This window comes from Danio rerio, chromosome 8 (assembly GCF_052040795.2).
Source record: "Danio rerio strain M-AB ecotype USA chromosome 8, GRCz13ab, whole genome shotgun sequence".
NCBI classification, from domain to species: domain Eukaryota; kingdom Metazoa; phylum Chordata; class Actinopteri; order Cypriniformes; family Danionidae; genus Danio; species Danio rerio.
The window spans coordinates 35,732,501-35,756,255 of NC_141028.1; the positions used below are offsets into that span (position 1 = coordinate 35,732,501).

At 36.4% G+C, this 23,755-nt stretch overlaps 1 long non-coding RNA gene across 2 annotated transcripts in view; it reads right to left on the reverse strand.

Moving 5' to 3' along the window:
* LOC147835721 (uncharacterized) overlaps window positions 1-14,391 on the reverse strand; it is a 57,146-nt gene extending 42,755 nt beyond the window's left edge. For both annotated transcript variants that reach the window (XR_015498214.1, XR_015498213.1), the window contains exons 1-3: window positions 14,295-14,391; window positions 12,566-12,638; window positions 11,160-11,197 (exon numbers count right to left, since the gene is read on the reverse strand). This is a non-coding gene — a long non-coding RNA (uncharacterized LOC147835721). The remainder of the gene's footprint in view (window positions 1-11,159; window positions 11,198-12,565; window positions 12,639-14,294) is intronic.
* Between the last annotated feature and the right edge of the window lie 9,364 nt (window positions 14,392-23,755).

Genomic DNA, 23,755 nt, shown 5'->3' on the forward strand with positions numbered 1-23,755 from the left:
TCACTCGTCAGACTGAGATGTAATTTTTTTTTCCCTCTCTTTTTCCTCTTCTGATGTCTGGGCCGGGGGAAATGAAAGTGTTGTGCCATCACATGGGCGCTTGGGCGGCAATGGCACCTCACGGCTGTCTCTTTTTAAAAAAAATACACAAATCGTGGTGAAAAGGCTGATGATTATGTTTTTTTTTCTCTTGGATTCTAAACTTCTCTCTGTCATTTTTACATTTCATCTATCGGATACACTTGCGCACATATCCAGAAATAAATAGTTATTAGTTATGCTCTTGAGTTTTCATTATTTCATTCATCATGTTCAATTAACGTACAATAGTAATAATAGTTGATTTGAACAAAACACTAGTTTTGAAGAACTACAGCTCCCCAACCGATCATCAATATGCTGCTTAATAATCACTATATGACAAGAATGACTCGTTGGTACAGGAATAAAAATAATAAATAAATAAATAAAATACAAAAATTCTAATTGAAGGATTTCGAGTGATGGACAAGGAGTGCAAAATCCCTTGACTCAAATATTGAGCACAAGTGAAACGGACATGGAACACACAGGTCTTTGGAATATTTTCATGTGAAAAAAGTGATGAAAGTGTTCCAAATCAAGCACTTTATGTGTGTTCCACATATGTTCCGTGTGTGTTTAGCATATGCGTTACCAGTGTATTTCACATGTGACTTACATGCAATAAAGGCTTATGCATGTCATTTTTTTCCTGTAAACTCGTGCATGTTTTGATGCAATTACAATGTTCAAATGAGTATCATACCTTTGAAATATATATTCAAAGATGATTCCTTGGATTTACTTAATTTTCTTAAGTTAAGTGGTTGTAAGCAATTTATTTGGGCTGAATTTAAACAAGCAAATTAAGTTGAGTATTACTAAACTTAATTTGTTTGTTTAAATTCAACACATATAAACTGTTTGCAACAAATTTGCAAACATTTTTTTTCAGTGTTGGTCCCCTATACCAGGGGTTTTCAAACTGGGGTCCGCGGCCCCCTGGGGGGCCGCCAGATGGCGCTAGGGGGGCCGCAAAGAAATTTTAGATCAATGGGCCCACATGGATGAATTTTGTGTCCCGCATCATTCTGAAGGTTAATATATTTTTATTATAATTTGAGCTCAAAAGTACTGCAAAAATTAAGCTTTATGCTTATGTCATTTAAATGCAGTTGACACTTTCGTGAAACAGGAAAAGAAGCGCAGCGGCCCGCCTCCGTGGACGGGGACTTTTATTGAATAAGCGCTTCTGGCCAGGCGCTTCCTGACTGTGATTTTTGGCGCTTGTCTGCTCCACCTGACGGCGTTTACCTTTCACTTACGCTTACCTCTTTTACGCTAAACAAGTAAATGAATGCTCAGGTTTGACTGACTATTTCAGTTAAAATACATGATCAATAAGAACATTATCGGTGGCTGAAAGCACTTCCCTGTTTATGGCTTGCGTTCCTAAGTAACCGATCAGCTGGGTGCTGCGGAGTATGCGCCTCTCTGCGCAGGCTTCACTCATAGGGAACAAATAGCATTTTAAAGACACGGCAAAACATTGCACTTCGTCCACAGCGCGACAGGCTTTTACACTTTGCATTGTACAAATATCAGACGGTCCTCTTTGCAGCATGGCAAACAAACATTAAAATTGTAAAGCAAAAAGTGCTGCAATAACAATGAATGGAGCTGTCATCACATCAGCGAGTTCTCAGAGTTTCACTCATGTTACACTAATGACAGCTGGATGAGCTCTGCAGTGGACCTCTTACTCACATTGGTTCATAACTGGATGATTAAAAAAACTAAATTGTATACACACTGAGTAAAACCACTATAGCCTTTAAAAATTATAATGTATCTGTTGGTGCTATGTTATAGGGCTAATAATTATTAAATATTAAAATGTATTAGTGCTCTGTATTTAATGGAGCTCAACATACCTGATCAAATTTTAATACTCTGTATATAAATGCATTTTTGTTCCACTTTTTACCATATTTGTTTGTGTAACTAATTTAAATGTAATGTTCAGTATTATTATTAATAGAACAAACTGGTATGAACATTTTAAAGTCAGCAAAGCTTCTAAAATTATGCAAAGTAAAACTTGTGGCTCTTTGAACTTGAATACCCAATTCTAGATTGCATTTAGGAAATTATTTTTTATCAGTGTAAGTCAGGATTGTCGACCAGAGTAAATTATGATGTGCACAAAAAAAGGAATAAAAATAAACAAAACACACTGAACCACTACAGCCTCCATTGTAGTATTGCTAGTTACAACAGTTAACTGTTAACAGGCTGATGAATGACAAAACTCTTTAAAACTTTAAATCTTTAGATTCATTTAGACTCTCGGCTGTAAGGGTAAATACAGAAGAGTCTAGCTGTGCATAGGCTGAAAAAAGCATAAAAATGGCATAAAAACTGTGTAAAGTGACGACTTGTACACAAAATATGGCTTGATGGAATAATCCAGTGAGAACAGACCACAATGAACACTGCGCATCAAGATTTGATCAATAGATTGAAGCACTGAAACCATGTCAACTCAACTAACATCTTACAAAAATTAATCCAGATAATGAATAATATAAATTTATTGAATAATATATAATAATATAAATGTATTGAATAATACAATTTAAAAAAATTAAGTACAGTTGTTAATTTGAGGGGGTGGCGTCATTTTTATTTTTGGGGGGTCCCCAAAAGAATTCGCCCTACACAAAGGGGCCCTCAGCTGAAAAAGTTTGAAAACCCCTGCCCTATACCATTTCATATAGCTCTATATCCATATGTCCTTTCATTCTCAATGAATGAAAAAAACAAAAAAAAAAAACAATGGCTCTCAATGGAGAGGACGAGGATGTTTAATTCTATATATTTCTTGATTGTGAATAGGGTTACAGCTGGAAGGCCACTCACTGTATAAAACATATGCTGGATAAGTTGATGGTTCATTCCACTGTGGCAACCTCTAATTAATAGAGGGACTAAGCTGAAAAGAAAAATAAATGAATGAAGGTATGTATTTGTAAATTAATTTGTTCCTGTTTTAAAATGTGAAGGTACTGCTTGTTTCATGCATCATCTGTATTTTGAAGCCATACTTTGTTTTATTTAACAGCCAGGACCGCAATGAAAACAAGCCCAAGGCTTTATTTGGTTTTTTATCCTCGACAGTTTTTTTTTATTTCAAAATTTATGTGATACTTGTATTTTTGTACAGATTGTCTAAAATCTGTCAAATAAAATTCAATTCAATTCAAATTCAATGACCATGACTCTCAATGCTTAAAGTGTCTTCTTTCCACTGATAGCTTATTTGTGTTTGTAGCTTACTGGAGTCAGGAACTGTTACTATTTAAATTTAGGTAGGTATAAATCCCCAAACATAAGTGCTGGCTAACAGGTTAAGCTAAACTCTTCAAATTGGTTTTGAAATAAAAAGACACTTTTTACAGAATGGAAAAAATTGCAAAAAGTGATGCGTTAATGGCTGTTCACATATCAAGTCCTATGAACCGCGAAAGTTTATTTCAAATGGTGATATGCAACAAATAGGGAGTGATGTGATCATTTCAGCTTGTTCTTCATTTAATCCTCAGACAAGAGTGAGAAACAGAGAATAAGAAATACTTGAACATGGACATGTAATCAGTAAAATTGTGTGATTGTACAATTAAAAGGTGTGTGTAATTACAAAAGACTTATAGGCCTATCGGGCTCATTTAGAAATCAAATGTTATACATATCTATATTGCAATACAGTGGAATATCCCCATACAAGTATATAACTCAGGCTTCATGGTGGCACAGTGGGTAGTATAATCGCCACAACAAAAAGGTTGCTGGTTCAAGCCCCGGCTGGGTCAGTTGGCATTTCTGTGTGGAGTTTGCATGTTCTCCCCGTGTTCGTGTGCAAGAATGTATGAGTGTTTCCGCTGCGTAAAACATATGCTGGATAAATTAGCGGTTCATTCCACTGTGTTGACCCCTGATTAATAAAAGGATTAAGCAAAAAAAATAAAAATGAATGAATGAATAAATAAATGAATGAATGAATGAATGAATGAACGAGTATAAACCCTATACCACCATATTAGTCAAGCATTTTTTTTATTTAACTAAAAAAAAAAAAATATATATATATATATATATATATATATATATATATATATATATATATATATATACATACATACATATATATATATATACACACACACACACACACACACACACACACACACACACACACACACACATACATACATACATACATATATACACACACACACACACACATACATTGAGTGTTTGGGCATGAAAGCATCTCGTAAAATGGATTTCAGACATACTTCTGAGATATCAATGACTTAATCATGTACAACAGAATAGAAGATGTTATAAATAAATAGAAAAATGATGGTTGCTTACTACAATATTAACATCTCGCTAGAAAAGGCATCAAAAGTGAGAAACTTTAGTCAAAAATATACATTTACACACAACACTGGTCACCCAAGTGCCACTTCAAGATGCCTTCTTTATTTTTTACCTTCATTATCAGAAATGGAATGCACAGGATTATGGGATATCGAAGGCAGCGAAGGACACATCTCCTGTATGCTGCCTTTAAAATTTGATCAGAAGAAACACCTCCCGAGACAGGACGTGAAGCAGAATTTGGATATTATGTATTAGTCTTATCGCCTTAGAATGCTGCTTCTGAGGGAGGAATTTTAAAGATTTTGGATGCAGCCCATATGACTCAACGGGTTAAATTAATGATTCAATTTAATCATTTATTGAATACTAACGTGTTGCAAACATCTTACATAATATTGACCAAAATTAACCATAGTTAAAGGAATAGTCTAAAAATGAAAATGTTCTCAATTCAAACCTTTACGAGTTTCTTTCCTCTGTTGAACACAAAATATATTTTGAAAAAAGCTGAAAATCTTAACCATTGACTTCCATACATGGGAAAAACAAATACAATGGATGTCATTGGTTAACGGATTCCAGCATTTTTCAAAATATCTTCTTTTTTGTTCAACATAGGATTAAAACTCAAAGTACACAAGTAAAGGGTGAGTAAATGATGATATAATATTAATTTTGGGGGGTAAAAGATCTCATTAACGTACCACAGTTTAACAAAAACACCCAGCTTTTCATTAAAACAATGTAATATGGACCCATTTGAAACATTCTTCTTCCCCCTCTTTAATCCTATGGCTGATATTAAGAGGTCATTTGTACAGGGAGAAATGTTTCAATTCTCCTGTGTTTTTTTACACAGCTACAGAAATGAAATGAGGGTCTCCACTCTGCCACAACCATAACTCAAGCAATATTCATCTGAGACATATATTCAAATCAGCCTCGGCTTGGGCTCTCTTGCTTTGCTTTAGCTTTGTGTTGGGAAATTTATAAGCCTACTTCTTAAATGTATTATTCATCAGGGCGCGTAAATAATGCATGCTTGGTTCCATAGTAAATTAACCCTTTACCTTACCTACGCCATCAGAGTCATTGTTTTGAAAGGCAATTATGTCATTTAATTCATGCTGTAATTAATACCGTAATTAGCTTAAATACTCGGCAACCCAGTGCCACTGCTAAGCTGTCTTAATTAAACAGATTGAAAGGTTTATATGTCTGTTTTTTTCTCACAATCAGATTGTCTCGGCTGCAGCAAGGGATGCAGTGAGACAATCTAAAATCTTGAAACTAGAGATTTTTTTTGATGATTACATTTCTAAACAATCATTCGAAACAATTAGCTGATCTATCAAAATGAGCTCGTATTCAAATGAGGCTCTGAGATGCTGTTGTGATTCACGCTTAAAGATGTGAAACACAATGGCCTGAAGCGGCCGTATCTCAGCTGCTCTAAGTAAATGTGGAGGACCCATGTAGGGAAGTGCACTCTTGTGTTTTATTGTTCTGAGACTGCAGGGAGGCAAGTGGACAGCTAATCCAGGGCTGGAGAGTTTTTATCCCTGCTCTATCTGACAGTGATAGAAAGTGTTTTCCCCAAAGTAGAAAAATAGTCGGAGGTAGATGAAATAGTGAAGTGGTCAGTGAATACTGAGGAAAAAATTCCAGCCCACCAGCACATTACACTTCTGTGCTGAGGGTATCAGGCAGTATTATGAACTATATAAAGGTATAGCTAATTTTAAAGGCAAACTTCTGAAGGTCCTTTGTCTATTCTTAATATTTTGTCACCTTATAATTATAAAGGTTCTATCTGATATTTTTGTCAAAATTGAGTTAAACATATTCTTATTAAATGACATCTTATTTAAATTATGGTATGTTTTTTATAATTTTCTTTACATTTGAACACTTTATTTAAAAAACAAATGTTACATAAATACTACATAAAAAACTTTGAAGCTCAATATCTCAAAATCAGTCAGAACGCGGATAGAACCCTAATAATTCCAAGGTGACGATTAAAAAAAGTAAATAAAAAGTCACACTATACACTTTTAACGCTAATTATTCTCAATTTACGGTTCAGGAAGCAGCATTAATTTACTAGTTAATTCTTAATTAATGCATCATATGGCATAGTGAGTTATGTAATGTAATGTAATTGTTTAGGATACTCAGCCCTGGATGGGAGTACAGTGACAGAGAGCTGAACGTGCTGCAATTCAAGAAAACGTGCTATTACAAAAAAACTAACTGAGAAAAGAACGTGCTGCAAATTGCCACAATGCAAACAACTTTTTAAAAAACATGCTGCATTTTCACACAATGTAAACAATGTATGAAAACACGCTGCATTCTCACACAACACAAAAAAACGAAACACAACAGAAATGTTTCAGGGGGACCCAAAAACGTGACTGATGCTGCTGTGCCGGTTTTTATTGCTCAATAAAGTTGTAGGTGATCTTTGAAAGGTGAGTTTCTTTATTTATTTTAATAAATAAACAAAATAATAATAATAAATAAACGGCAGCTAGCTCTCTGCAACTCTCACATGGTCGGCCACTGAAGCTAAGCAGGGCTGCGCCTGGTCAGTACCTGGATGGGAGACCACATGGGAAAGCTAGGTTGCTGCCGGAAGTGGTGTTAGTGAGGCCAGCAAGGCGCACCCAACCTGTGGTCTCTGTGGATCCTAACGCCCCAGTATAGTGACGGGTACTTTATACTGCTCAGTAAGTGACGTCTTTCGGATATTAAACCAAGGTCCTGACTCTTTGTGGTTGTTAAAAATCCCAGGATGTCCTTCAAAAAAAAAAATAGGGGTTCAGCCCAGCATCCTGGCCAAATCTGCCCACTGACCACGGTCCATCATGGCCTCCTAACCCTCCCCATTTAATAATTGGCTTCATCACTCTATCTCCTCTCCACCAATCAGCTGGTGTGTGGTGTGTGGTCTGGCTCAAAAAAAATGGCTACCCTCGCGTCATCCAAGTGGATGATGCACACTGGTGTTGGATGAGGATGAGGAGCACTTTGAGTGCCCAGAAAAGCGCTATATAAATGTAAGTATTCATTATTATTAATTATTATTATTATTATATCCTGATTACCATGTCTTTAGTAGTTATTAGCCTAAATAACCATAACCTAATTAGCCGTGTCTGCCAAGTTTTAAGCTCTCTTTGAAACATTTCTGGGGCCTCATGTACGAAGACTTGCGTGGAAATCTTACTAAAACATTGCGTACGCACAAAGCTGTAAATGTGCGTACGCAGAAAAAAATTCAGATGTATGAAACACTGCGTACACCGAATCTCACGCATATTCTTTTGTACATCTGAATGAACGTGAAACTGAGCACAACATGCACGAGCGCAAAACCCCTCCCTGCCTCCTCCTCCGTATGAATATGCTAATGATTATGCTAATGGAAAAACCCAACGAAAAGCAATGGCAAAAGCAAGCAAAAAGAGAAACTTTGAACAGAATGTGAATTGTAGGTGCTCCTTTCGGAGGTAGACCGGAGAAAAGCGGTGTTATTTGCAAGTTTGTTCTCCGGAATTAACAACAAAAGAAAAAAAATAGAGTGGGAGAGTTTATCTGATGCGGTTAACACAGTTGGGTCTGAACATCGCACTGTGCATTAAAAAAAATAAATTGTCTGGTTTATATCTGAAAAATGTTGCAGCACTCTTAACAGTCTCAGTGGTGCGCTCGTAAGACGCATGTGGTCATGTTTTGACACGTTTGAGCATGAACTCGGCTCGAATCCAGCGTCTGATGAACTCTTTCTTCTTTTTTTCCCCCGCTACATATCAGATTTTGCCTACTATTTATCACGAGAAAGACAAGTAGAAATCATCAATAAGTTTGTGCATATTTTATTTGCACATTTATTGAATGGAAATTTTTCTGATTCACGAATGCAAATTCATCTTCAGATAGTGTCTTTATAGCAATGTGCGTGCAGTAGATCGCTCAGATTACATTGGGAAAACAGGCGACCGCTGCAAATTGTGCTTTAATGTTTAGCTGCTCAACTGTATGGTATGGAAACCTTATTTACCTGCTAGATGAACCCGTCTCATACAGCTGCCATTGCAAGGCTCAGACACTTTGTAGAGAGGAATTTAACACAACTGCCTCTAGGAGTCGCCAATGGAAATAAAACAGACACGCACAAAAAATGTGCGTACGCCAGCCAGAAAGCTGCCGTGAAGCTGCGCACATTCCCACGTTCAGTTCATTGTTAGTAAATCCAAACGTGAGCGATTCTGAGCGAGAAACCTGGCGTACGCAAAGTTTTTGTGCGTACGCAGCGTTGATACATGCGGCCCCTGTTCTGTTGTGAGAAAATGCAGTGCATTTTCATAAAATGTTTGTGTTGTGAGAAAATGCAGCACGGTTTTTAAAAATGTGTTTGTGTTGTGACGATTTGCAGCACATTACATGACTCACTGCTAGACCATTTGATGCATTAATCAAGAACATATACACAAAATAATGCCGTTTTCTGAACTGTCACAGATCCATAATTTGAAATATGTTGGTTTGAACTGTCAATAATGGCATCAGTCAGGTGGTGGACTGATCATTTACGCTAATAAGTTAATTTCAGAGTAGTAACAAACATGCCATCAAATGACTCCTTTGCTGTTTTGTGCACTGTTATTTTTGCTTTGTTATGTGGGTTCACTTCCGTCACTCTGAGCTATTGCCATTATACTATGTATGCACATATGAACACTGGTTGAAAGAGTTCAAATTTGCTGTAAGTTAAAAAAAAAACTGATGCAAATGGGAAAGATTGTTTTTGTATATTTGCATGTGTTTTCTTAACTTGCAGTGCATTTGAGCTCTCCTGTCCAACTTCTATAACAAGCTAAAAGATGTTAAATGTTTGTGTTGTAAACTATGAGAAGGTTTAAGTAATGTTACATTATAAGTAGGACATTGTGAGTGTAGGAAAGGAGAAAAATAAACAGGAATATGGAAAGACTAGACAGGGGGAGAGAATGCACGATGTAATTGGTGGAATGATGAGAGTCAATGTTACAGAAAATGTCAAAATAAACACTGAGCACAAAAGTTTTGGTTGATTTATCAATCCTTTGGCCACAACAGAGACGGGAAAAGCCAAGATCTCATGAATAGCTATTGGTAAGCACAGATTCATCCAGAAGTCCAGACCACAAATTTTGTGTTTGTGAGTATTTGTTGGATCAATGGATTTGGAAAACAACAAAACTTCACACCATATTAAAAGCCAAACAAACAACAACAACAACAACAATAACGACAAAAACTTTATGCATTGAAGTGTGCTTCACACAGTGAGTGGGCCTTACTTATAGATACTTTTCTCAAAAAAAAAATTTAAAATTAAAAAAATAACCCTCACCCTCCCCTAACTCTAGCACTTAATTATATGAGCACAAACTGAAGTTGTGGCTGACACAATCGTCATAGCAGTGTCAGCCAATGAAATTAGTCAGCAATAGGCCACTGTCTAGCTGGTGTATTTGCATACAGTGTTCTGATTAGCTGATGCTTCCTTCGGCACTTGAACTAGTTGAGCTAGTCCCAACTTCTGCAGCGAGCAACACCCCAGAAGCGGCGCCGACGGATCCACAATGCAGTTCGGCAACGCCTGTCGTCACCTATTCATTTGACTGGGAAGCGTTGACGCTGACGCCCTGTGTGAATGAGGCATATACTCAATCTAAACTGACCTTTATGGTTTCAGACATCTCTCTATTTTAAAGTGCAGCAACTATATAAAATAAATTACTTAAGAAATAGAGAACAAAAATTTTACTTAAAATCATATGTTTTCCTTCTGAGCAACTAACAAGAACTGACTCTGAGCTTGCAGTGTTAAGCAATCATATCTCAATTAAAAGATGGTATGGGATACATTTATGATTTCAAATACTCATCGATAATGATGCCAGAATTTTGGCAGTATCGCCATTTCACAGTATTTGCGATACTAGCATCAATATCAGAACAACCCTTAAAAAAATGCCTTAACTATCATATTACTTAAAATATTCTGAGAATTTTATTCTTTTTTCATGTCCCCGATGGTACAAAAGTGATGAACAGCTTATATAGTGACATTTCAAAAAACAAAAGCAAAAGAAATACACTGTATGGTTTTCCTTTAGCAGGGCTTCTCTGGTGTTGACACAATGTGTGGCCCTCCATGAGCGGGTTAACTGTATTTGGTTTGCAGTGATTTTATCAATGTCGTTAGAACATTCATTGAACTAAGTGAGAAATCCATCAAGCGGTGACAGCACACTTTAGACTAATGGCTGTTAGGCGATAATAATTTTTAATATGATTTTTATTTCACTTAATTTCATCTCCTCTAAGCTAAGGTCCCATGTCAGAGGTTTCAGTATGGGGGAGATACGTTGATGCGTTATAGATGAGCTCACCTGCTGTCGAAGAGCACATACAGTGTTGCGCTCTCCATTCACCTTGTCACTCTCCTCACAATTTATCAGATTTTTCTGAATCTCATTTTGGTTTCATATTGTGGAATATTTCCTCTCAACTTCATATGTGTGATTATTCTTTTTTTTCCCCTCGAGGTATTGCTCCCAGTTAAAGTCAATGTTGTTTTTAACTGAAGGGTTAAACAAAATTTTCACACAAAAAGACAATCATGTACTCACCCTCATGTCTTTCCAAACCTGTCTGACTTTCTTTTCTTCTGAAATGCAATAAAAGACACTTTTTAAATAATGTGCAGACTGCTTTTTTTATATGCAATTGCAATAAATGGCTTTCAAGCTTCAAAAAGAACAAATGTGCCATAATAGTATGTTAAAAATGTACTAAGCATGTGTCTATTTCAGGAGATAATAGTCATATAAACCTTTGGGCCATACTGCCTATGTTTATCAAACAGTAACAGTGCCCCATCCCATGGAAACGCTAAGATGTTTTAGAATGACCAAAACAACCGTTCAGACAGATTATAGTGTGCTCAGCCTGCTGCTTTGTCCACTTACACACATTTTCATCATCACATGATCTCTTATCACAAAATCACCTTTTTTTAATGAGCATACTGAAATTTGTGTGGTAAAAGTGTTTCTATTGTAGTTTATGTGCATGTTTTCCTATCAAATAAAAAGTGTATCCTACTCAGTTATGCGCATTTTCAAAATGTAAGCACATCATGACGTCTCCAACTACCGTTTTTATGCGCATATCCAAAATGCACATAAAAATAGGTGGATTAAAATATAGCTAATGATATTAGGCAGCGCATGAAGGTAACTTCCAGCTAGGTAACTTCCAACGTGACCAACTGGAGAACTGGAGAGTTTAGCTCCAACCCTTATCAAACACACCTGAATCATCTAATCAAGCTTTCACTAGATATACTAGAAACTTCCTGGCAGGTGTGTTTAAGCAAGTTGGAGCTAAACTCAGCAGTAAACTGGCCCTTTAGGGTGAACAGACACCCCTGGTCTAACTCAATTCAATCTGTGCTAAACTAAGCTAAAAGTGTTCCTGCCAGATCTGGAGTTCAGCTGAAAGGATTGAAATCTAGTCAAATTCTAAACTAGTAAACTGCTAAACTCTAGAGAAGTTGTAAAATGAGCCTTAAAAAAGTGGAGTTTTTAAAAAAATCATCATATAAAACTACATTTATGTTTAAGAGATGTTTTGGAGAACAAGAGCCATAAAGCCTAACCTCTTTCAGCAACCTCTTTATGAAATATCCCTGAGTAATAATACATGATCAGGCCTTTTGTGCTCTGATGATCATTCCAAATGTATTCTTTAGTACAGAAAATGAGAATTATCATTAAATGGTAATGTAGCTGTTTTTAATGGAGCTTTCTACTTCCATTCCCCCTGCATCAGTAAATAGATGATGGATCCGATTAATCCGATTTCTTCCACCGCCAGGAATATATTGAATGCTGTGTTTTCAGTTCAAAGGGGATTCATTTTGAGTGCAATAAAATGTGATTTTTGTATTCGTTTAAATGCAAGCGTAGCCTCACTACTCCATAATTATTCCAAGTTTGATGCAGTTCTGGTCCCAAACTAATTTTACACTTGCCTTCAGAAATTTCGCCCTCTCCACTCTCACAGCCCGTATCTCCAGAAACAATCTATCGCCCAGCAGAAATTGCCTGAAACATAAAGAAACAAGTGGAACGGAAATTCATTTCGCGCAACAGGATTATCAGCCCCTGTGCCTCTTATCTCCTCCTGCCTGTTTATAGGAAGAAAAAGGAAAGAAAGATAATTTCACAATTAATGGCAAAAGATCCTGGACTCTCGCTCGGCAGCCATTAGACGAAGCGATTTGGAGAAATACTTCTCCATATTTCTTGACTTCAGGTTTCAATTGTCTTGACCCCGGCTGTATTAATGGAAAGGCTAATAGCCGGCGAGAATACTTAATTTATGCCAGGGTGAATTAAGAAGAGGTAATGGATTTCGCTTCTTTAAAAAAAAAAAGGGCCAGAGCGAGGCTTTTTTCCATGGTGCTTATCAAGGAAATCAAATTATCATATTATCTCTCTGAGTGGCTCTTTTGAAGTCATTTTTCACATTATCTTTGGAGAATAGTTTTGACACTCCTAACATGAGGCTGGCTTTATTGTGGCTTGCTAGAACATTCTGTAACAAAAGGCGGTAATGATTTTCTAACTTTGAATGAGCGGATTGGCATTTACTATCACGCCGGGGACCATGAAAGCAAATAACCTGGATGACAAAGATCCTATTAGACGCTTTAGATGGAAATCGTGTAATAAGAAGTATAAAGTTTTGTGTGAAGAAATTAAATATTCTTTTTTTTAAAAGCTTCCCTTAATTCGAAGAACGGTCACACGGCATTTTTTGTATTATTGACTTCTATTGCGTAAAGATCCGGAAAACCAAAATCATGTAAGGAGGTTTTGCCTTTTGTGAGTTTCAAAGTTTGATGTGTTCTGTGTGTTGTTTAAATAATAACTGATATGTCACAGTGTGAGTGAATTGAAAGAATGTAAACTTTTTTTTTTTTTTTTTTGCAAATTTAAAATAAAGTAGCTAAAGGCTTTGTTACTTTCTCCTGCGATACTTTTGTCCCGTGCTCTATTTTGCGATATATATGTTCACATGTACATACCTGTCAACATTGGGATGTGAAAATAAGTGATACGCCCATCATAATAAGGGAAGCACCCCATGTTAAAATAAATGTCCAAATTGCTAAATCTGTTCTTCTAGAGCTTTTTAAATGTAAATACATAGTTAAATGGTCAGTAATATTTATTATTATTATTATTATTGTTTACAAAAGAAAAAAATAATAATATACATCAGCAGGAAATAGAAAAGCAAACATTTCAGCTCATTAAAATAAATAGCTAATGTTATTATAAACAAATAGAATCAATTTTTTCTTAACTGTATAACATTCTGATGGAAGAGCAACACATGAATCAAATGAAAAATGTGTCACTTTAAAAATGCACACATAATGAAAGCATTCGATTGATTTCCTACCTGTTGCTCATTTAGGTCAACATTCATAATTATGTATATGTCTGTTCAAACACGCACCCAAAACCCATACTTTCGCTCCGTTCAAATCGTGTGTAACCACAGAATTAATTTGGAAAACAGCAACTATGTATCAAGACCGCGTCTGATAGTCACGCGCCGCTAACTGTTTTGAGGATTCCTCAGATCCTTCCACATGTTTGTGTCTGGTCCATTAATACGGCTGAAGGTGGTGTGGTTTGAACTGTCTCACTTTAGAGCCCTGCATTTTACACAGTTATGTTCGTGTCTACCTGTATAAAAAAGTGATGTAATGACCATCATCACTCCATTCCGACTTCATCCAGACACTGAGAAAAAAAGAAAAAATTAGCGCAGTTGCGCTCAATCACGTGCAGCGGCCATCCCTGATTTTAAAGGGGCAGTGTTCTCTTTCACTTTTAACCCTTCTGTTGACTCACAGGTCAAAAATGACTCGGCCACCATTTTAACAGCAGAAAAACTAAACAGTGTGGTTTTATTCCTTGCATTTTAGTGACTTCTTTTAAAATGACCCCAACACTGGAATAAAATCCTTTTATATTTTAACTTTTTTATAAGGTCTGTACACATTTAAAGAGCACCTATGATGACAACCTTTTGTAAGCTGTTTGAATAGAACTGTGTGTACTGTAGGTATAGTGTGTGCACAGTCATATTAAGGTGATATAAAGAGAGCAACCGGAATTAAAAGATATGTTCAGCTTTCTGTGATCATCAATCATCATCAAATGTGATCAAAAAGTTTTAAAAGTTAATTTTTTTTTTTTTTAATGAGCATGTTTGTAATAAATTACAGCAATTTTACTGTCTTTTTATCTACAGCCGCATATCAGTACAATTATAAAAAACTCAGTCTTTCCTGGGTTTCCTCTAAATGTCTGTAATGGCTCTAAATCATTACATTGACACTTTTTTAAATGAGATGCTTGTGACCTCTGCATTTAAACATGTTTATCTTTATAGAGATGTGCACTGTAAAAAAAAATCCCCATTATAACACTGTTCACTATGACATCACATGATCTTGACTCTGTGAGTAAAGTGCGACTTCAGTGTGACATCACATGATTCTCATATTGTGACCTCACAGTAATGTGTAATATCAGTGTGACATTACAAGGTCCTCAAGTTGTGACCTAACTCTGTGAGTAATGCATGACGTCAGTTTGTGCCATGACACAATTCACATATTTTGACCTCACTTTGTAAGTAATATGTGACTCTAGTGTGTCATCACACAATCCTCAAGTTGTGTCCTAACCATGAGAGTATTGTTTAACACCAAACAATTCTCATATTGTGACCTCACTCAAGTAATTTGTGGCTGCAGTGTTTTTTTTACTTCAGTGTGACATCATATAATCCTCATACTCTAACTCCTGTGAGTTATGTGAAAATTCAGTGTGACATCACATTGAGTAATGTGATAGATTTTTGGAAACATAAAATTACAACAAAAAGACAAACTTACATAGGATCATGTCCTTAAAAACAATGGAGGTGTAGGCAAGAGGCAAGCTGTGAAGTCATTTACAGCTGTTTTTTTTATCCCCAACCCCACAGGTTGTTTTTTTGTGCCAATAGGTTTACAGTTAAATGATGTAAATTTACATCAAATTATTAATTTATGGACCTTTGGCTTTTAATTTACTTGATTAAACTGCGTATAAAGATAACAGTATTTTACGGTTGAAAATTGGCCATTTTCACAGCAATTCTTTGCAATGTGTGCATTAATTCTGCAATGTTTTGGTTAATAAAAATGCATTATTTTCATGTTGTTGTTTTTTTTTTTTTCAACAAAGCACTATAATACTTGAATGGACATGGACAAGCAAATTTAACAATGGACCTAATATCATTATCTTAGTTTCTGTGTTGATCCTGTTCCCACATGTGCATTTAAAGTGCTGATTGGGTAACAAATAGTACACTATAGTACACTGTAAAAATACTTGTTACCTAACATTTGTAAGCTGAATCAAATGAATCTTATGAATTATTTGAACTTGTCTTCTTTAAAATATTTAATGTAAGAATGTATTTGACTAGTTTTACCTGCAAAAGTGTGTGTGGAGTTTTTCTTGGTCATTTGCAGTACTGTATTAGATGCACAGTAACTGATTTTTTGCAGGATTAATTGAAAAATCTTCAGTAACATACAGTTCACCATGTGCACGGTGTAGATCTGTTGAGAATACATTATTATACTGTGAAAACAACAATATATACAGTAACAAACTGTTCTTATGCAGTAAGAAACTGTTTAGAAATGCAGTATAATACTATGAAAACAACATAAATCGTTTACAGTGTATATTAAACTGATCTAAAACAGCTCGCTTAACTTATACAATTGAGTTAAAACACAATTAACTTAGTTTAATAAGTTACAATTAACTAAAACGTATGTTCTCATGACTAATTAATCATATATTTTTACAGTGTACTTATTTTCAAGTTATTTTTTTACAAATAATGCCAGAACCCATTCAAAGGCGCTGATTTGGAATGCATATGTTGAACTGTGTTTTTAAAGAAGACCCTGCAAAATGTCTGAGATTGGATAAAAAAAAGTAAACAAAATATAAACACACATATGTACAGCTATCTTTATAGATGTAATGATTTTTTAATATTGTATACAGACTGTGTATTTATATTGTTCAAAACACCTAATTGTGTGCTATTGGTCCTCATGAGGACCAAACAAAAAATGTCCCCACAAGGTCAAAATTACTCGTATTGCTGCATTCGAGGGGGGCTTTTCGTCACCTTAGAATTATAAGGTTCTATCTGACATTTTTGTAAAAATTTAGTTATTGACATAATCTTATTAAATGACAACTTATTTACATTATGGGATGTTTTTTATAAATTGTTTACATTTTAAGACTTTATTAAAAAAAAATGTTACACACATACTGTTTGTTGTATGGAATACAAAAACTTTGAAGCTCAATATCCCAAAATCATTCAGAGCGCAGATAAAACCTTATAATTCCAAGGTGATGATTTGGTGCTCACAATGTAATACAATATAGACACACACATACACAGACACAACACATACACACACAGTCACACACACTTTTCTATAGAGCTTGTTTTGTTCCGAAGTTTATTACAACATACATTTTCGGGTGAGTAGATGATGATGGCAAAAGGCAGCAGTTATTGCAGGGGATGTACGGAGAAAAGATGACAATAATATACAATAATCCATTCCAATTTAACAGCTTCCTTTCTCATATTCCTGCAGTCTTTTTTTTCTGGACCAGGTAGCTGCGAGAGCTTGGCGGGTGACAGTGTAATGAGAAATATGATAATTTCCGAGCGCATTAATTTCATGTCCTGTGGGTTTTGCAAGATCACTTGTTATTCTCAACAAATTAAATCACCATTTTCCCGAGTATCACCCAGTGTACTCCTATATATTCTGGCGTTAAATTAATTGTGTATGTACCCTTTTACTACATGTTACAGTATATTCACTGGAGTCCAAATGACTGAGGCTTGATTTGGAAAAAAGGGGTTTTGGGTGGTTTTAAAGTTTAAAAACATTCATTCATTCCTTTTGTTGTCGGCTTAGTCCCTTTATTAATCCGGGGTCGCCACAGCGGAATGAACCACTAACTTATCCAGCAAGTTTTTACACAGCGGATGCCCTTCCAGCCACAACCCATCTCTGGGAAACATATACACACACATTCACACACACACTCATACACTACGGACAATTTAGCCTACCCAATTCACCTGTACTGCATGTCTTTGGACTGTGGGGGAAACTGAAGCACCCAGAGGAAACCCACGCGAAGGCAGGAAGAACATGCAAACTCCACACAGAAACGGCAACTGAGCAGGGGTTTAAACCAGAGACTCAGCGACCTTCTTGCTGTGAGGCAACAGCACTACTGTGCCACTGCCTCGCCAGTTTAAAAACATGTTTTGACAAAAATAAATAGGATATATTTAAATTTTGTGTGTGCTAAAAAGTTAACCTGTTTGCCAGCACCCACTTTTCACACCTACCTACTGTAACTTTAATATGGTGAAAAATCTACTTTTCAAGCTGTTTGGACTGACATGTGTGTAGGTATAGTAAATAGACCGTAATATTGGGGAGATATGAACCCACCTAGTCCTTTTTTTGCATTTAAAAACATAAAAACGGTGGACCAATTGGAGCGGTTTTCAGAGTGACCGCAACTTGACGTATGAGTACGGTCCCCCCGCCCATCAATACTGATTGACAGGTGCCTAAAAACCTAATTACAGGTCTGCATTACCAAACGTTTGCCACATAATTTAGTATTATGCATTTGTTGTATAAACTATACATAATAATTAACCCAGCTAATCTATGGCTGTATATAATTATACAACATTTATTATAAAATATTACTACTTTTTTCAATGATCAGACGATAAAGACCATTGTGACTTAATGGTCACTAACAAATTCATATTTTCCCCTTATTCAAATAATGCTTATAGTAAAACATACACTCACCGGCCACTTTGTTAGGTACACTTTACTAGTACCAGGTTGGACCCCCTTTTACCTTCAGAGCTTTATCGTTAATCCTTCATGGGATAGATTCAACAAGGTTCTGGAAATATTCCTCTGAGATTTTGGTCCATATTGACATGAAAGCATTCAATTTTCTAATGTTTTACATTTTCAATGCTTTACATTTAAGTACAGCAGTTTTCTTTTAATGTTTTAAGAGCAGTGCCATTTTTAATGATTTCTTAAAATCACATTCCAATTTAAACGTTGACGTTTTATTTATCTTTATATTTTACCTGTAAGTGTGATATTGTTCAAACTATTTATTATGTTTAAAGTGGCTTAGAATAATAAATTTTCATAATAATAAGATTTTATCTGCCACATTTGTGAACTGTGCAGTGCTGTCGCCACGTATTTAGGCTTACTATGTATTTCAATACCAGTCATCATGGTGGTACTTGGAGAGACTATTTTTTCTGTGGTGGTACTTAGTGAAAAAAGTTTGAGAACCACTGCTCTAATGAATTGAGATCTGGTGGTTGTGGAGGCCACTTGAGTACAGTGAACTCAATGTCCTGTTTAAGAAACCAGTCTGAGATGATTCGTGCTTCATGACTTGGCGTGTTATCCTGCTAGTAGTAGATGGTGTAAGGCAAGATAGATCCATTCTTTTATGTTGTTGATGCCAAATTCTGACAGTACCATTCGGATGTCGCAGTGAAAATCAAGACTCATTAGACCAGGCATCGTACAATCTTCTGTTGTCCAATTATGGTGATCCTGTGCGAGTTGTAGCCTCAGTTTCCTGTTTTTAGCTGACAGAAGTGGCACCCGATGTGGCCTTCTGCTGCTCTAGCCCATCCACTTCAAGGTTGGGGCGTGTTGTGCATTCAGGGATGCTTATTTGAGTTACTGTTGCCTTTCTATCTGCTAGAACCAGTCTGGCAACAAGGCAATCAACAAGGCATTTGCACCCACAGGACTTTCTCTGTAAACATGATGGTTGTGCGTGAAAATCCCAGTAGATCAACGGTTTCTGAAATACTCAGACCAACCCAACCTTGCCATGTTTAAAGTCACTTAAATCACCTTCTTCCCTATTCTGATGCTCAATTTGAGGCTATACTCACACTATTGACCTTATTCTAAAATGCGGAAGTGCGCCTGTTTTCGCGATTGCGATTGTAGAACTTCCGATTTAGTCGCCTATGGGAGAAATGACTAGGAATAATAAACGGCAGAAAATGGTCAAACTACTTGCTCTACAAACAAATGTTTGCATGACTATACAGACCAAGTAGAATAATATAATAAGAAAATATCAAATTGCAACATCAAGCAGCGTAACAAGCAGTTTTTAACATCAAAAAATGAATGAAAGTGAATGTGACCGGAAGTCGCGAGACAAAAAGATTCAAATGGCAGCGCCCGCTCGTCGGCGGAGAATAAGGTGAATATACAGTTGCCTCAAACCGGGCCATAGCACACTTGTCCCCCCTCCCGTCTCCCCTGATGGCCCACACTCACATTACAATCGGGCCTGGGCTCGCTTACGCCATCGATGATGCGATGGTCAGAAGCGCTTTCACTCAGCACATTGGGGATTTCTTCAGTTATATAATTTGGGATGTGGTAAAACGCAGTAAGATATTTTGCCGAACAGATCGGCCACTTTTAACGCTCATAAACAATCATAAAGCCCTCTTGCGGCAGGAATTAGGAGGCTTGCTGAAGGTGCGCAGCTGTCGTGCAGTGAGGGGTTTGCATCTTTAATAAACAGTTTGACAGTTTGTGTTCATTGACGAAAGAATGATTAATAAATTCATATAAAACGGCCCCTAAAAGTCATGCATCGCTTTCAGTTTCGGGCTTTGGTGCGTTTTGCACTCACACACAAGCTTACCGTGCCAAAGCCCAATTGAACCGCGCTCAGGCATACCTCATCCAATGGGGCCAGGGTCGGTCAAGTGAACCGTGTTTGAGCCCGATTCAGCCCACTCACACTTCTCAAACGATCTAGGAAACGGGCCTGGGAACGGTTCGGATAGCATAGTGTGAGTTGGCCCTGAATTGCAGCAGATTGTCTTGACCATGTCTACATGCCTAAATGCATTGATTTGCTGCCATGTAACTGGCTGATTAGAAATTTGCGTTAACGAGCAGTTGGACAGGTGTACCTAATAAAGTGGTCAATCAGTGTACACATTACATTACAAAATTGCCAAACAGAAACATTTTCACTTGTGGACTCACTGTGCACTTTTGGCTATTGATGTATCATAAAAACACATGTTTGGTAATAACATCCTGCATTATTTTAAACATGTCCCACACATTTGCTTTAAGCCATTCCTCTCAAACATTAGTCCACATTTGCAACCTTCCCTTTACATCATCGCTAGGCCTCCTCTTCCTGATGAAGACACATTCCCTCACTATATGTTTTCTTTTATTATTATTATTCCTAGCAGAGGAAACAGATTCGCCGTCACCCGATGTTGCTACACACCCGGGGCTTTGCCAATCTGTGTCAGGAGTGAACTTGAGGGCCCCTTTCTGTCAAACTGCAGTGTAAGGTTGGCAGTTATTTGGGCTTTGTTTGTAATCTGTCCCGGCGCTTTGTCGAGGGGGGGTGCGAGCTGATATTAGAGCGAGTGCACAAAAGCCCCTCGAGTGGTGTCACGCACAATTAATGTCCCCAGGTAGCGACTCCATTAGCCGTATGAACTCCGGCCGCGCCAGGGAATACTAATGGCTGAGGTGCCGCGGGGCATTAGAGGAGAAAGCGCCCCCCCACACCCCCACCCCGACTCAATATGCCAGTCCCCCATCAGCCACCCAATTCACTTCACCCTTCAACCTGACTAGGACATGTTCCTCTGTTTTAGTTTAGATCAGTGCCGGCCGGCCCACACCAGTCACCCACTGCCATACACTCAAACATACACATTCAACACCTTGGTGGAACACTGCTAGATAGAATATGATGCTCAAACAGTTCAAAGCAAACATGGATTTGGCATTTAGCACTTGATACAGTTATGATGATGATGATATAATAAATTATAGAAATATATCATATTCTAAAAATAAAGATAAGTAAACTTAACAGTTCAATTTTCCTTATTTTTACAGGTCCAAAGTAAAGTCAACAGGTTTAAAATAAAGTACCTAAGGTAAAATAAATAAATAAATAAATAAATAAATAAATAAATTTGCAAACCTTGAAAATGAACATTTGAATTTACTTAACATAGATTGGAACTATTTAGTTGACTTAATTTTTATAATTATGCACATAACTTCTATATTTTAACTTTAAGTCAACAGGTTTACATTTGAGTTTTTTGATTACACCAATTAATTGCATTAAAAGCAATTGGTTTATTCAATTGTTAAATGAGGTGAATCAATTGCTTTTTACAATGTGTTACTTTCATAATCTTGTGAACTATAAACGAGTACTATGTATATATATATATATATATATATATATATATATATATATATATATATATATATATATATATATATATATATACACACACACACACACACACACACACACACACACACACACACACACACACACACACACACACACACATGATCTAAATATTTATGTATATTTCAATTCAGTTCAATTTAAGTTTATTTGTAAAGCACATTTCAGCTTTACAAAAGATAAATATTATATTAATGTATTCATATGAAGAATATTTTTTGAATTATATTAATAAATTAATACAAAACTACAATTAAAATGTAATATTTTGATAGTTCTCTTTCATGTTAATTCATTTAATCAGTGTATTAAAATAAATGAAAAATGTAATGTGTATGTGAGAGAGATAAAAAGAGATAACCAGATTAATTAATTTGATCTATTTTTCAGCAAAAAATAGTACAATATAATTCCAATTATTATAAACTATTATATGTGTACAGTAGGCGACGTAGTGGCACAGGTTATTGCTGTATTTTGATATAACCTATTTTAATACATAAGGTTATTTTACATGACTGGAATAAAACTCTGAAATGGTTGGCACATATAAATGTTGTCCCATTGCTAATGTCAAAAACATACATAAGCTGCATCATTATGGGATTCTTGCCTGTAGCCTGATCTTAATGACTTTGTAGTTTCCACCTTACACACACACACAAAAAGCCATGCGACGAATGATCCCACAATCCATTTCTCCATCTGCTGATTTGTCCCAGTGTGAAAAGAGGGCCACCTTCAGCGTGATCAATGCCAGCTTTCTCCTCAAATCCCACATGCTCACATGACCTTGGACACTGATAATCGCCATGCCGACCTTGCCTGTGTTGCCATGTCCACCGGTTGAGCTCAACTAACAGGCTGCCTGCTGAACTCACCCCCGGGGCTCAAACACACACGTGCACACACACACTTATACAGACAGACACACACACACACATACTTGCTCTGATTCAGCCTTAGGTAATCACAGCTGTGCTTATATACAGTCATTTCACAATGCTACTCATGAGATATTGCATTTATATAACAGTCTGATGACAGACATTTGTGGATTTAAAAAAAGAGAGATAGAAAGAAAACACAGGTGGTCCTAAAAAAGGCTTTTGTGTGAGGAACTACTTCCTTCTGCTTTTGGTTGAAATCTCAAGTTTTCATGACACAGTGTATTGACTAATTCAAAGGTAATTAATTAATTTCTACTCAGCTTAGTCTCTTTATTCATCAGGGGTCGCCACAGCAGAATGAACCGCCTATTGCAACGTTGTTGTTTTTTTTTTTTAGTATTATAATGAACAGTATCTTTTAAACACAAAAAATGACATCAGCTGTTAAAAGTCAACTTGAGATTGGAATCAGCAGCAGTTATGGATGCACTTATTCTGGATTATAATTCAGGATGCTATCAAACTAAATGAATAAATCAAGTCTGACTGCATTACTCTGCATATGGACATTTTCCAATATTCACCCCATAAATAACAAAGCAATACAAACATAGTTACAGTATTATGCAAGAGAGAGTAAGAGATTGATTACTACTATCTCTGTATTTATTGTTCAAGTCACCTTCAGATCAGTCTCATCTTAATAAAGCATGACATTGGATGTCCGCTGAGGAAAGCAATGCCTCCTTTCATCAGTTAAAGCAATAGTTCACCCAAAAATGAAAAATATCCCATAAT